Genomic DNA, 14,336 nt, shown 5'->3' with positions numbered 1-14,336 from the left:
CAGGTTAGCGTGATAGTGGATTGAGAATTAGAGCCCCTCGTTGAATTTAGGGGCTTGAACTAAACCTCTGAAAATGTAAGCCACCCAATTAGGTTTTTCTTTCATAAGACTTGCCAGGGTCATGGTGTCTCTTCACAGCAATAGAAACCCTAACTAAACTACTAAGGTAAAGCTGCTGCAGAGATGACCACATAAGAGGGTGTCCTGGAGACTTCAGTTCCTTGCTCGTTTATCTTTCAATTGATATCACTTCTTTTTTCCTGCTCTGATTAACCTAGTGCAGGTATTATTTTAGCTTCCTACACCTCCTGTAAGTTAAGGATCCTCTCTGAAGGTCAGGCAGTTTCTTTAAAAATGTCTTAGTCTATGTTTCAAGAATTGGTGAAGATAAACTATGTTGGTAAATCTAAAATATCAGATCTCAAACCAGTTTGTTTGTTTCAGAATCTCTTTCCCTCAAAATTTATTGAAGACCTAAGACAAATGATTTTATTTATTTATTTATTTATTTATTTATTTATTTATTTATTTATTTATTTATTTATTTATTTATTTTTGTGGTGCCAGGGTTCTAATCTATGACCAAGGTCAAGGTCAATGAGATCAGTTTCTGAACTACTAAGGTAAAACCTCACCTCCTTAAAAATTATATGTATATATACACACATGTATGTATATATACACATATACATGTATATATATACACATACATACACACACACACACACACAAACGTGTGTGTGTGTGTGTGTGTGTGTGTGTGTGTGTGTGTGTGTTTGAATGAGAATGGCCCCCATGGGCTGATCCATTTGAATACTTGATACCCAGTTGGTGGAACTGTTTGGGAAGGATTGAGAAGGTGTGGCCTTGTTGGAGGAAATGTATTACTAGGGGTGGGCTTTGAAGTTTCAACAGCTCATGCCAAGTCCAGAGTTTCTTTCTTTCTGCCCATGGACCACGTTGTACCTGCCAGCTATCAGCACCATGCATGGTGCCAAGTTCCCCAACATGAAGATAATAAACTATAAGTCTGAAACTGTAAGCAATCCCCCAATTAAATGCTTTCTTTTATAAGAATTGCCTTGGTCATGGTGTCTCTTCATAGCAACAGAACAATGACTAAGACACATACCCACACAGACATACAAACATATGTGTCATACATACACATACGCACTGGATATATCTATAGGTAGTTTCTATATTAGAAATTAAAACAGAGGTATTTTCACATTTATGAGTTATAAAAATAAGAATATGCACATTACATGTTAACATAAAGTTTATTTTTAAATTAAAATGATTTTTTTTCAAAGAAGCTTTAGAGAGTGGCAACACCCCAACTCCTTTTATCTGGAGAGAAGACATCTGGCTGATCTTTTACATCAACACTTGATCTAATGCAGTGAGCTGGTTTCTTTGACACACGAGGAGGACACAGTCTCACATGGATACATTGCTGGAAAAGTGGAAACCCTGAGAGTCGATATCAATACAGTTTATAAGGGGTTACTTATAATCTAGAATCACTTAAAATGTTCCTAAAGGATTGACTTTGTTTTAAATCATGTATATACACGTGTGTCTGAATGTTCATGTGTGAATGCAGGCTCCTGCAGAGTCTGGAAGAAGGCACTAGATCCCAGAGAGCTGGAGTTACATGTGATTGTGAGCTGCCTGACATGGGTGCTGGGAACCAAATCCAGGGCCTCTGCCAGAGCAGCACATGCTCTTAGCCACTGAGCCCTCTCTCCAAGCCTATCGACTAGAGTCTTAAGCCCTAGCAGTGGACGTTTTATGCTTTGTAACATTAAGATCCAATTTCACTCTCTATGAGTTTTCCATCCACACCTGAGTTTTTACATTGTACATGGCTTATTTGAAAAATACTGATCTAGTGAGTTATAAGCCCTTCTAAGAATTGACATTTTATTACAGGACATTTAAAAATCATCTCCCCCCACCCCCAGATCACTATCATTCAGATCAGGGAAGTCTTTATATATTGGAAAGCTATCAAGCTCATGGTGATAGAAGTTTTCAAAATTCTAATTCTTTTTCTTGAACGCTCAAGTGTTATCAGCGCCTACAGATTTTGTTAGTTGTTTTCTGGGAGTGACAGTTTTACCTTGCTCATTTCCAGATGACACCTGTCTGATACCCCTGTCTGAAAACCATTTGTCAGCTATTTTCTTTTGAGTCCAACTGGTGTCCCATAGAAAAGCAGGATGCTCAGCGTGCAGCACAGACCCACGAGTTCTGGTCAACGTGCCCATTGTCAGCACTGTCATTCTTGTCCTATCGAATCTTACAAAGCATCCACTCAAGGAATAGCTCAGTCAAGTTTTGATTAAAACTACATACTTCAAATAAAATTTCGTTCTTTCTTTCTTTCTTTCTTTTTTTTTTTTTAATGCCGAATGCCGTTTATTGAAGGAGGGAGGAGGTCTTAAATACAGGTTTACAGCACAATGGGAGAACCCCGGAAAATTTCTTAAAATTAATTTTGCTCCATCATTAAGCACATCTTTAGGGGGATCCATTTCTTTCTTCCTTTTCACCTCTTCAAGTCCATGTCCACAAAGAATGAAGTGATGGGCCGGTAACTCAAGGATCTGTGAAGAGACACCATGACCCCGACAACTCTTATGAAGGAAAAACCTAATTGGGGGGCTTACATTTTCAGAGGTTTAGTTCATTATCATCATGGTGCAACATGGTGGCTTGCAGGCAGACATGGTACTTGAGAAGGAGCTCAGCTTCCTACCTTTTGACCCAAAGGCAACACTGGGCATATATGAGACCTCAAAGCCTGCCTCCATAGTGACACACTTCCTCTAACAAGGCCACACCTCCTAGTAGTACCACTCTGTAGGGGCCCACAGAGACTCCATAGTGAGGCCTCATTCCATCTTGACTCAGGGTCAGAGAGTCCGAGTTTGCTTTGCCCCAAAAGGTTGCAGAATAGGATGTTTTGGCCAAAGATGTGGTTACCAGGTGTCTTATACTTCAAGGCCTAATTACAAGATGCTTTCCCTTAAGGTGTGGTTATCAGGTGTTTTGAAAATTAAGGAAGAGTTGACATTTGTTTGTACTTTGTAGCTTGATCTTGAAGGGGGGGGATCTTTTTCCTCTCCCCTTGCTGGTGTATAAAAAGCCCATTAGGTGACTGTTGTATTGACTCAGAGCCCTCCCAAAGCTATCCTGTGTCTCTGTTTTTCATCATATATGTCTGTATATTGCATATCTATTATTTCTTAACCCTCATTCCTCCATTCAAGGACTGTTAGACAGGTTGGGTTGGTCCCCGACACCACTCCCTTTGAGGGCCATTTTCTTTCAAACCACCACCAATAATAATCATTAATTGATATAGAAGGGCACATCCCACTGTGGACAGCACCATTCCCTGGGCAAGTAGTCCTGGGCTGTATTAGAAAACTAGCTAAGAATGATTCTTTGAGTGAGCCAGCAAGCAGTGTTCCTTTATGGTTTTGGCTACAAATTCCTGCTTTGATTTCCTAACCTGACTTCCTTCAAAGATAGGCTATGACCTGGAAGTTAAACCTAAATAGATGTGTTTGAGTTGCTTTTGCTCAGAGTGTTCGTATCACAGTAATAAAAATCAAACTTGACTGCTGACCTCAGTCATTCTTGATTATCATTGTCATAAATAGTCTGGGTGTTGTCTCCATGTGGAAATTTTTACTGGTTCTTTGTTAATATGACTGATAGATGTGGTTTTCTTAGTTAGGTCCTGAGAAAAGTCTCTTAGGTGTACATTCATGATTAACTAACCCAGTTAGAGTTAGCCTAATAAAACTATGACGTACTGAAAAAAATCAGATAAACATTTAAGCGTCATGGTCTCTATAAAGATGAAAAGTGACAAAGGAAGAAGGTGAGTGTTAGGCAACCAGCTATCTGGTCTGCCTGGGGCTGAAGACTTTCAGTCTAACAGTGGGGTGGTCCAGGCAAATTGATCGAATTGGATGTGCCATAACAATGTGTGGAGTTATATTTCACAAATAATCATATTTTCTCTACCCAAACAATGCAATGTGCTCAAATCCATGAGTACAACCCTATCTCTCCAAGTCGCCATTGGTGGGGGATGCCAAGCATCAATCTGTAAGGAAAGGGAGCATGAGTAGTTTGACAGCGCATCATCTGCCGGGTACCGCTATTTCTCCTTATCCAGGTAAATATAACCTTAGATTTGAGAAGGCAAATAATTCCCTCAATCCAATGTTGCCATAGCTGTTATTTAATTAGTGCTTCCTACACAGCTGAATAACTCAATCAGGAAAAAAAGCCTTCAGAAGCAGTACTGGTTTTGTAAATAGGGGACACTCTGGTCTCAACTCCTGACCTACCACACCCTGAGGACCATGCTAAACACTCATAGGTGATATTTAAATTTGCCAAAAACATGTATTCATTTCCAAACAATAGAACAAAGAAAAAAACTAAGATAAACACAGAGCATTTCATCATTGGAAGACATTTCCTCTGGCTGTCTAACAGAGGGCAATTTAATTCCGAAAGATTGCAAGTATTGATTCAAGAGCAGGCCCCTAGATACTTAACAGATGAATGAAACCAATGAAAAGGGCACTTGCTGTTCTCATTTCCCAGTACGAGAGAGCAAGTATTAATAAAGGGAGAGAGTTAATTTTAGAAAATGATACTTCCCCCCCTGAAGATTGCGTCTACCAGAAATGTTTTATGAATGTAGGTTGTAGGTTATTAGCATACAACAATGCATGACTTAGAAGAGAAAGAGGGCAGACTGTGGCTTAGGGAAAATGCCTCCAGATGAGGCTCTGGACAGAGATGATAGCCTGGCTACCTGAAGTGGAACTGGGCCTTAAGGGAGTTTTGATATTGGGAAGGGCTGTGAAAATGCGCCATCTGCATTTCACTGTTAGCTCTTCTGCTCAGTCATCACACTTCTAGTCTGTGGGTCTTGTCAGCTGCACTATGTTCTGGGCTGCCTAAATGGTCTACACAGGCAGGCAGATCTCTTCCAGGTGTTTATACTGTACATCTATTCACAGGGAAAGTGTAGGTGTGTGTGTGTGTGTGTGTGTGTGTGTGTGTGTGTGTGTGTGTGTGTGAGAGAGAGAGAGAGAGAGAGAGAGAGAGAGAGAGAGAGAGAGAGAGAGAGAGAGAGAGAGAGAATAAGTGTTGGGAATTGAACCCAGGGTCTTATGCCCCACTGCTCTGTGTTAGTCAGGTATTAGAAGGTCTGAAGGTCACTTGGGATGGACCTCTCCCTCATAATCAGCAGCTTGTAAAATCAGGAATGAAAACTGCCGGACTCCAATAACTGGTCCAAACAATGCCATCTTCTTGATATCTCTGTCCTGGCTACAGATAGGACATTCTAACTACCTAGAGGATCTTACGATTACCTAGAGGTTTTCTGGTAGAGAGCGAAGGCACACTGTGATCCCTTCCTTAAAAGTTAATCCAAACAGACTGTGCTTCCTTTTAAACAATTTCCAATATAGTCACCCTACTTTTGATCAACGATAATCAAGGTAAGATTATTCACATCACTAAGTAAGCCAGGAAAAACTTTGTTTACTCAGAAAAAGCAAGACTAATAAATAACTACCTTTCAAGTTGTTTTTTCTTTTTCTTTTTTCTTTAAGGCAAGGTCTCCCTGTGAAGTCCAGGCTGACCTTGAATTTCAGTGCTGAAGTTATCGGCATATGTCATCATGGAAACTCTTAGGAGAGTTTTAGGGTAGCCTTTAAAAAGACCTAGAAATTGGGAAGTAGAGCCGAGAATTTATCAGATTTCACCTCCAGAGCCTGAATATTCGATGAATTCTTCTCATCTTCCAGTTTCTGAGATGTCTTAACATTCTTGAGCTTGCCAAAAAGTGACTTTGCTGCTTTGTGCAAGAGAGCCTCACAAGCCTTGGTCCCAGGAAGTCGACTCAAGTTCCTAGAAATGCTCCTGTCTGATTTGTGCGTGTCGTCCTCAACTGTGATGTTCTGGGAAAAAGTCTTGGCTATGCAGTCGATATTTCTAATTATTCTGCCACAAGAAGGACAGATTCTTATTGAACCTACGCAAATAATTACATTGCCATGAAAGCAGGAGTATTTTAGAGTTTCTGTCCCTGAGGGATCAGGCAAAAAGTAAAAGATAAATGTTTCATTTGTGATTAAAAATTATAATCTACCTAATTTTAATGAACTATAGATAGCTTAAGAGAAAAAACAAATTACTTGTATCAAGAACGCAGGACATATCAACATCAAGAGTATCCCAAATGAAACCACAGTCATGAGCCCAGCCCTGTGGCGAAGACCTGCCATTTTAGCTACTTGGGGAGGCTAAGTCTGAGGGACTGTAAATTCAAGGCCTTCTTGGACCTCAGAGTGAGTTCAAGGCCAGCCTAGCCAACTCAGGGAGACCCCATCTCAGATTCAACGGTATGTGGAGGACTAGGGAGAGGATGCTCACTGGCAGAGAGCTTGTGTAACAAGCAGGAGAACCTGTGCTCAATCTCCATCAACGCAGGCGACAAACCAATCCATCAAACCAATCCATCAACCCGCCAAGCAAAACCTGTACTAATTTTCCTTACTTCAGTCAGTCTTAAGGAATCAGTTACTGTTATCTCATGAATCTATCCACTTCTCCTTCAAGGTTCCAGAAGCCTGGACACCCTGACTCAGCCCAGCACTGTGGTCTCAGAGCTTTCTGAGCAAAACCACAAGAAGCCTGTTTCCCAGAACACACTTGAATCCTTCTGTGGGTGTCTGCAGGACTTTGGAGGATGTTGGCTACAAGCACTTTGAGGGAATTATGGCAAGACAAAAATACGTCAGTGCACACCAAAATCAACATAAAGTTAAATTTAGAAAGAGACATCACAAAAAGAATGGGTTTAGTTATATCTGTGGTATGCAACATTATAACAACAAACAAATAAACAAAAATCCCAATAAGGATGAAGAGTCAAATCACTTCTCTAGTCTGATGTCAGGATTAGCCTCAGACCATACAATGGCCAGTGAGGATCCTGACATTTTCCGTACATATGATATAGTTTCTGAATATTTCTATTGACTTTTTACCCCACAAATATAACAAAGGAAAGCTTAAGAATATTTTCTTGTGTAACAACATTTCTCATACAGTTTGGCTTCTTAGAAAAACCCAATTATCTTTTGAACCCTGTGTTTACATGGTAAAAAGTCTTTTGTGAGTTTCTAGGGGCCCTCTGGGAAATCTGAGTCCATTTTAAGCGCAAAAGATACCATTTAGGTGATCTGAGGCAAGAGGATCATATATTCAAGGTCTTTCTGGGCTAAGAAGTGAGCTAAAGATCTATGTAGGTAACTTAGACACTGTCTCAAATCAATTAATCAAATAAAATAATAATAACAATGAAAAAGATGAACAGGACCTCAATGGTGGCATGTTTGTCTAGCATGTGTGCGGACCTGGATTAAATTCCTAGTACCACTATTGTGACTACCACCACTACCACCAAAAAAAAAAACAAACAAAAAAATCTGTTTACAGTTAGGATTTGAGAAGGGAAAATATCAGATGTTGCCTGGATATTTGAGTACTTCGTGAAATCAGAACTTGGAATAAAATGACAAAAGACTTCAGTTCACTGTCTGGCACAGATGAAACATAATTAAATAAAGCAAAGCAGACTTCAAAAGTAAATGTAGGGGGTCACATAATTATAGAAAAACCATCCTGTCTTCTTCTGAAAATGAGAATATTCAATTTTTAACCAAATAATCAAAGACTGGGAGAGGGCTCACAGTGGGAAAAGCATCCACTCTGCAAGTGTCAGGGCTGGAGTTCAGATCCCTAGAACTCATGGAAAAGGCAGGTGGGTATGGCAGCTGCTTGTAACCCCAGCACTCAGGCAGCCTGGATGCCGGGAGCAAGCAGCTAGACTGAACGGGCAAGCTGTGGGTTAACTGAAGGCCCTGTCTCAGCAAACAATGTGCAAAGTGTTCGAAGAAGGTAACTGACTTTGACTTGGTGCCTGCATATGCGTGTGCACCTGCACTCGTGTGCATCCCCACACACAAGTGTATGTGCAAAAATAATTGATGGCTCAGCCAGGCGTGGTGGTGCACGCCTTTAATCCCAGCACTCGGGAGGCAGAGCCAGGCGGATCTCTGTGAGTTCGAGGCCAACCTGGTCATTATTTTGGTTAAAACAGTCCTCTCTTTCTTAGAAAGATTTAAAAGTTAACTGTTTCACATTTTTTAAAAAAAATATTGGCTTACTATCCAGTAAAATATGTCATTTTAACAGAAAAACAAATGCTAATTTTGTAGTAGTGCACATTTGATACTAAATCTTATTTTAAATAAAAAATCTTAGTTGAATTTCCCAGCCCGCTGATACATCTACTCCTGCACCTAAGGCTCAGAGATCATGGTAGAAGAGGAGGTGGAAACATTTTAAGAGCCAGAGGAACAGGAAGTTTGCTGTGAGAATGCGTCTCTTAGAAATATCAGAGAAGCTCTACCCATCAGGTCTCATCAACATGGTTGCCTAATCAAGACTTAAACAAGAATGACATCAACAGACATGCTAACATGATAGGGGGAAATCTCATGGGGCCTCAGCCCTAGATAAAGAACTACAGGCAACCAAGGAATGAGATGGGAAAAAATAGTTTTCCCCAGGGAAAATCCCCAGCTTGGTTTTCCTGCCCTGACCAGGAGAAGTACATTAGTCACCATAAATCCTTGCAACCTTCCCCATTTAAACTGGCTGTGTACTATTTCCCCACCATAGAGGCTGTGTACTATGTTTCTCCATCACATAGGCTGTGTACTATGTTTCTCCATCACATAGGCTGTGTACTATGTTTCTCCATCACATAGGCTGTGTACTTTGCTTCTCCATTCACACAGGCTGTGTACTGTGTTTCTCCATCACACAGGCTGTGTACTATGTTTCTCCATCCACACAGGCTTGTACTATGTTTCCCTATCATACAGGCTGTGTACTGTTTCCACATCCACACAGGCTGTGTACTATGTTTCCACCTCACACAGGCTGTTTACTATGTTTCCCTATCATACAGGCTGTGTACTGTGTTTTTCTATCCACACAGGCTGTGTACTATGTTTCCACATCCACACACACAGGCTATGTAACTGTTTTATTTTTTCTTTTCTGGAACAGTTATTTTAGATTAAATGCATTTCCCCCAACAAAACCACATTCTATGTTTCTTATATATTTTGCAACAAAGTTGTTTCCCTTTGTCCATATTGATTTTAGTAGATTTAGTAGATTTATTCCATGTTACATAGTTTCTCGTTGTGGCAAAGAACACATTCAAATGCATGTACACTTCTGTACCACATAAAAACAAAAATCTGAGGCTGACTATAGCTAAACAGTATAGAACTTGCCTAACATATGAACAAGGCCTCAGGTTTCGTCCCCATCTTCTCACAAAAATGTCTAAGTATGAAGTTAAGTTTAGTCTTAGTTATTGATATTTCAGTAGTTACTTATCCTATTTAGACACAACCTTGATATTTAATGAATGTTTATTACTTAATTTAGCATAAGTCTAATCGTGTAAATCAGCAGGAGTTTTAGAGAAATGATTTTAAAGTCAACATGAAATAAATTATTGTTGGTAGAAAGCAATTCCATTAGATGCCTCACTTTCAGTTAACCTACCTGTAGCTTGAATCATCCTAACGTCATTTCCTTTATCTTCCCCTTTGATCCACCATTAAAGCCTTTGTATTTACCTCTAAGACATACCTTGGTCCCTTCTAGTTATTTCTGTCCTCGCCATCCTCTCTTGCTTGGACCAACAAGCTCTTCCTCACTGTAGGAATCTCTTCTGTTGGTCATAGACATCCATCTCGTCTCCATGGACAAGCCAGAAGGATCTTTGACGATGCAAAGTTCACTGTCTCTCCCTCCAATGGCTTCCCTTTCTACATAGCATCTTCTTTTGGTCTTTTACCCCCGTTTGGAGACTCTAGCCTTCATCTCTGTCTCTAATCTTGCCTTAGTTTACTCTTCTCTTTACACACTAGTCTAAAGGCTTGTCTGTTATGTTCCTTAAGGTGAGATTTGTTTTTCCACCTGAGAGCACTTATACCTGACCATAATCAAAATTTCCTCAAAAACTGTCACCAATCCCCCCGCACCGCCCTCCTCCTCCAATGTCCCATATCTATTCTCAGTCTGCTCTTGATGGAATGTGAAATGTTCCACATGAGCTCCTGAATTTGAACAGTTCATCCTCAGCTTGCAGTTCTGTTTTAGAACCTTTTGAGCATGGGGCCTTGCTGTCAGATGTAGGGCTTCAGGGGTGGTTAACTCTGCCTAGTTCCTAGTCCTAGCTCTCTTTGCTTCCTTATCTGGAGATGTGAGGAAGTCACACTGCAAACTGCCTCTGTTGGGGACCAAGTCAGCTGCCATGCCATCTTAGACATGATGGACCAAAATCATTTAAACTGTGAGCCCAAATAAAGACTTCCCTCTTTATGTCTCTTCTGTCAGGCATTTCTCATAGCAACAAGAAAAAAATTTTATCACCACTGCTTTTAAAAGACATCCAACCTTCCCCATTTCTATAACATCTGTCCTATCACCTGGCCCAAGTCAGCATGCATTGGAGGTAATTATTGTAATAGACTTTGGGTGGCTTTTTCTCAGCAGTCTTTCTTGCTGATCAATTTATTAATCAGATTTACAGGTAAGGCATTTTCATGTCATGCTCTGTTCAAGATCTTTCCAATTCACTTACAGTAAAACTCAGTTACATGTAATACTCATGTGAACAAGTCTCCCTCCACCCCTCCTGCCGTCTCCCCAACTCTCCCCCTGAGTCCTTTCACTCCAGATAGGTAAGTTTCCTAAACATTCTTTAAATGTCTTTGTGACCCCTTTTCTCTCAGGGCATTGACACAGTCCATGCCATCTGTCTGGAATGTTTCTCCCACACATCTATCTCCCCATTAATTCTAAGTCCCTATCACTTTGAAGTTAAATATGACCTTTACTTATCACCAGCAACCTTGGTTCTCTGACATGGCTGCTATCCATCCTTTTATTTTTCTCCTTAAAACTGTCATTATTTGACACATTTCTTATTTACGTGTCCTAGTTAGCTTCAATTGTCAAGGTGACAAAGCCTAGAGGTGTCTAAGGGAGTCTCAACAGAGGGATTGTCCAGATGATACTGACCTGTGCCTATGTCTTGAGAGACTGTCTCTGTTGTTAATTGATGTGGGAGAGCCCAGCCCACCGTGGAAAGCAACGACTTGCCCAGGCTGTATATGAAAGCTAGCTAAGCAGGAGTCTGGGAACAAGCTGATAAGCAGCGGCCCCCCCCCCCAACCATAGTTTCTGCTCCAGGTTCCTGCCTTGAGGTGCTTCCCCAATGTCCCTCAATTGTGCATTGTCACCTGGAAGTGTACAATGAAATTAACCCTTTCTTCTCCCAAGTTGCTTTTGGTTAAAGTGCTTTATAGCAGCAACAGAGGCCAAACTAGAACACTTGTTTGTTCCTGGCCCGTGGTTTACACTGTTATACTATCTGAATAAGATGTGTGTTCTGAGGGTGTAGGCCTTTTCTGTTCTGTTTACACTTTATGTCACCTATCTATGCCATCACCGGATACCTAGGGAGTTTTCAATATTCATGCCCAGTGAATGAACATGTCTCTGGGATTTTCAAATATACAAGCTCCCTCTCTCTTCCTTTTGTTTTTCTGAATAGGCTTTCAACATTGCATACCTGGGCTGGCTTTAAATTCACAAGCTCCCTGCCCCAGCCTCAAGTCCCTGGTTTGTATTCCCATCCTGAATAATAAAGTTTCTCCAGTTGGTTTCCTGATGTTTTGAGTCATATAATCCTTTCTTGTGGAGCCCCTCATGCATTTCCTGATTTCCCCACCATTTCTCTCCTTTCCTTACCAGGTGCCAGCATCACACTTCTAGCTATGACAAATAACAGCATCCCCAGACATTGGCATGTATCCTCTAGGGGGCATAATTGCCCCAGGTTAAGACTCAATTCAAGTATAATTTCTACCAAGGTTTAATGAATGCTCACTGACTTTCAGCTAGGATCTATGTTTCTGTGATTGGTGATCTGGGTTCATCCCGATCTCCAGGTGTTTAGTCTTAGGGGGTGTATATGAGTAGCCTTTTCATACATCTATATAACAATTGTCCTCCTTTTTGTCCATGAGCATTAGGTTTTGATGTCCTCAAATGCAGATGCTATGACTTTTCCCCTTATCCTGTGTTTTTAGCTTCATGCTACCACCCAAAGGGATCAATGCATGCTTTTGAATGACTGAATGAACAAATGCCTCTAACTCCTTTTGTCTAGGTAAACACACTCAAATAGAGAAGCTATAAACCTCCCCATTCTGGTACTCAAGAAATCAACTAGGACGTTGACAATCGTAGGATACCACAAGCAACTGTACAGTAGGAAATTCTGAGAAATGGAATTCTGAAAATTAGAGCCAAGTTCCCTGCTGCACAGAAGCATCTCATATCAAAGAGAATCATTCAGAAGTCAGTGCAAGCGGAGGTGCTTGGGTTTGTTTGAATAATTTAGGCATTCTACAGCCAATGCACTAGGGCTGGGTAATTTTCTGCTCTATTTTCCCAGAACATGAGATGAAGCTATCATGGACATTATTTTTCCTTTCCAAAATGTTCCTGAAAAGGCAGATCTGAGATAATTGACACGAAAACAAGCTTGTGACTCATCTGCTCTGGGTGTTGCTGAGCCATTTCTATGAGAGTAACAGTGATTTGATTCTCTCATTTGGACTATTTTACTGAAAGGAGGATGTGCAATTTTATGTTTTGTTTTTAAAGGCTTTTTGGTGTTTTTTGAAATTCTTTCTTGCTTTCCTAAAGAACAAAAGAGCTTGTCTTATTCTGTGTTTCTTCAAATGTTCAAATTTATTTAACATTGTGATAATAAATTCAGCTAAAATTAAATAGAAAAGTTTTAATTTTTGTCTTTTCCATTTTTGCTTTCCCCATTTTTTCTTTTTTCTTTTTGTTTTGATTGAGTCTGGGACCACAGCCCATATGGTATTGTCCACATTCAGGACGAGCTGACAATGAAGAGTAACTGTCACACATCCCATCCTTATCAACTTGACTCAAACACATCACTTTTTAGTCATGACAGTTTATCCCTGGATCCCAAAGTCTCTTGCTCCTCCCATAATACAAATGCATTTTGTTAATCTCTAAAAGCACCCCAAGTCTTTTTTTTCAGAGTTAAAAGCCCAAGAGGTCAGAGTAGTAGCTAAGAGCTGATACTAAAAACCCTTTCTTACCCTTCACTGTTGCTGTCGTCCTTCCCCTCAGAAAGAGACCTACTTCCTGTGTATCTGTCTTTTTATTGGCTTTCTGTTCTGCCTTCTCATTGGTTGTAAACCCAACCACATGACCTCCTTGTCACTGCCTGTCTATATAGACCTCTAGGTCTTCTATGGTTGGTATTGGGATTAAAGGCGTGTGTCTCCATGCTGGCTGTATCCTTGGACACACAGAGATCTGCCTGTCATGTGATTGGGATTAAAGATGTGCACCACCACTGCCTGGCTTCTGCTATGGCTTGCTATTAGCTCTGACCCCCAGGCAACTTTATTTATTAACATACAAATAAAGTCACATTTCAGTACAAATAAAATATCACCATATTTCCCCCTTTCTATTTTAATAAAAAGAAAAAAGGAAAAAAAGTTATAACTAATATAAGAAAAACTATATATATATAAGTACAATAACTATATACCATATATATAAGCAATAAATACCTAAACAATGTCTAGTCCATTTGCATTTGACAAATTCAGAGAAAATAATTCCATTATCTATCCTGTTTGGTAAGTCAACAAAGAAAACTATAACTATCTAAACTTTAACTCTAACTATATAATCTTCAACTTCCTCAGAGACCCAATATAGGAATATAATATTACCTAACAAAGATAAAAACAGGAAGTGCATGCAAGCAGCTTCCAAAAAAAAATACGAGTTGACAGAAACAGCCAGCTGCCTGGACAGTCACCTGAGGTTTTTCAGCAGTGTTGGGGCATCATCTCCAGCCTCATTTGTGAAGTATCTGACAGACTTATTTGTGAAGTAGGATGTACACAGGTTAACGGTTTGACCTCACATTTGGTGAGAGCAGTTCATGTACCAGAAACATCTGAATTCCACTAGTATCATGTCATGATTCAGGATTTTAAATTCTGGAAATTGTTGATGTTTTTTGAATTCAGCTGTCCATATTTCTTGGCTGTGTATGTGTGGTT

This window comes from Peromyscus maniculatus, chromosome 2, assembly GCF_049852395.1.
Source record: "Peromyscus maniculatus bairdii isolate BWxNUB_F1_BW_parent chromosome 2, HU_Pman_BW_mat_3.1, whole genome shotgun sequence".
NCBI lineage: Eukaryota > Metazoa > Chordata > Mammalia > Rodentia > Cricetidae > Peromyscus > Peromyscus maniculatus.
Note: the sequence above shows the minus strand (reverse complement) of the source record.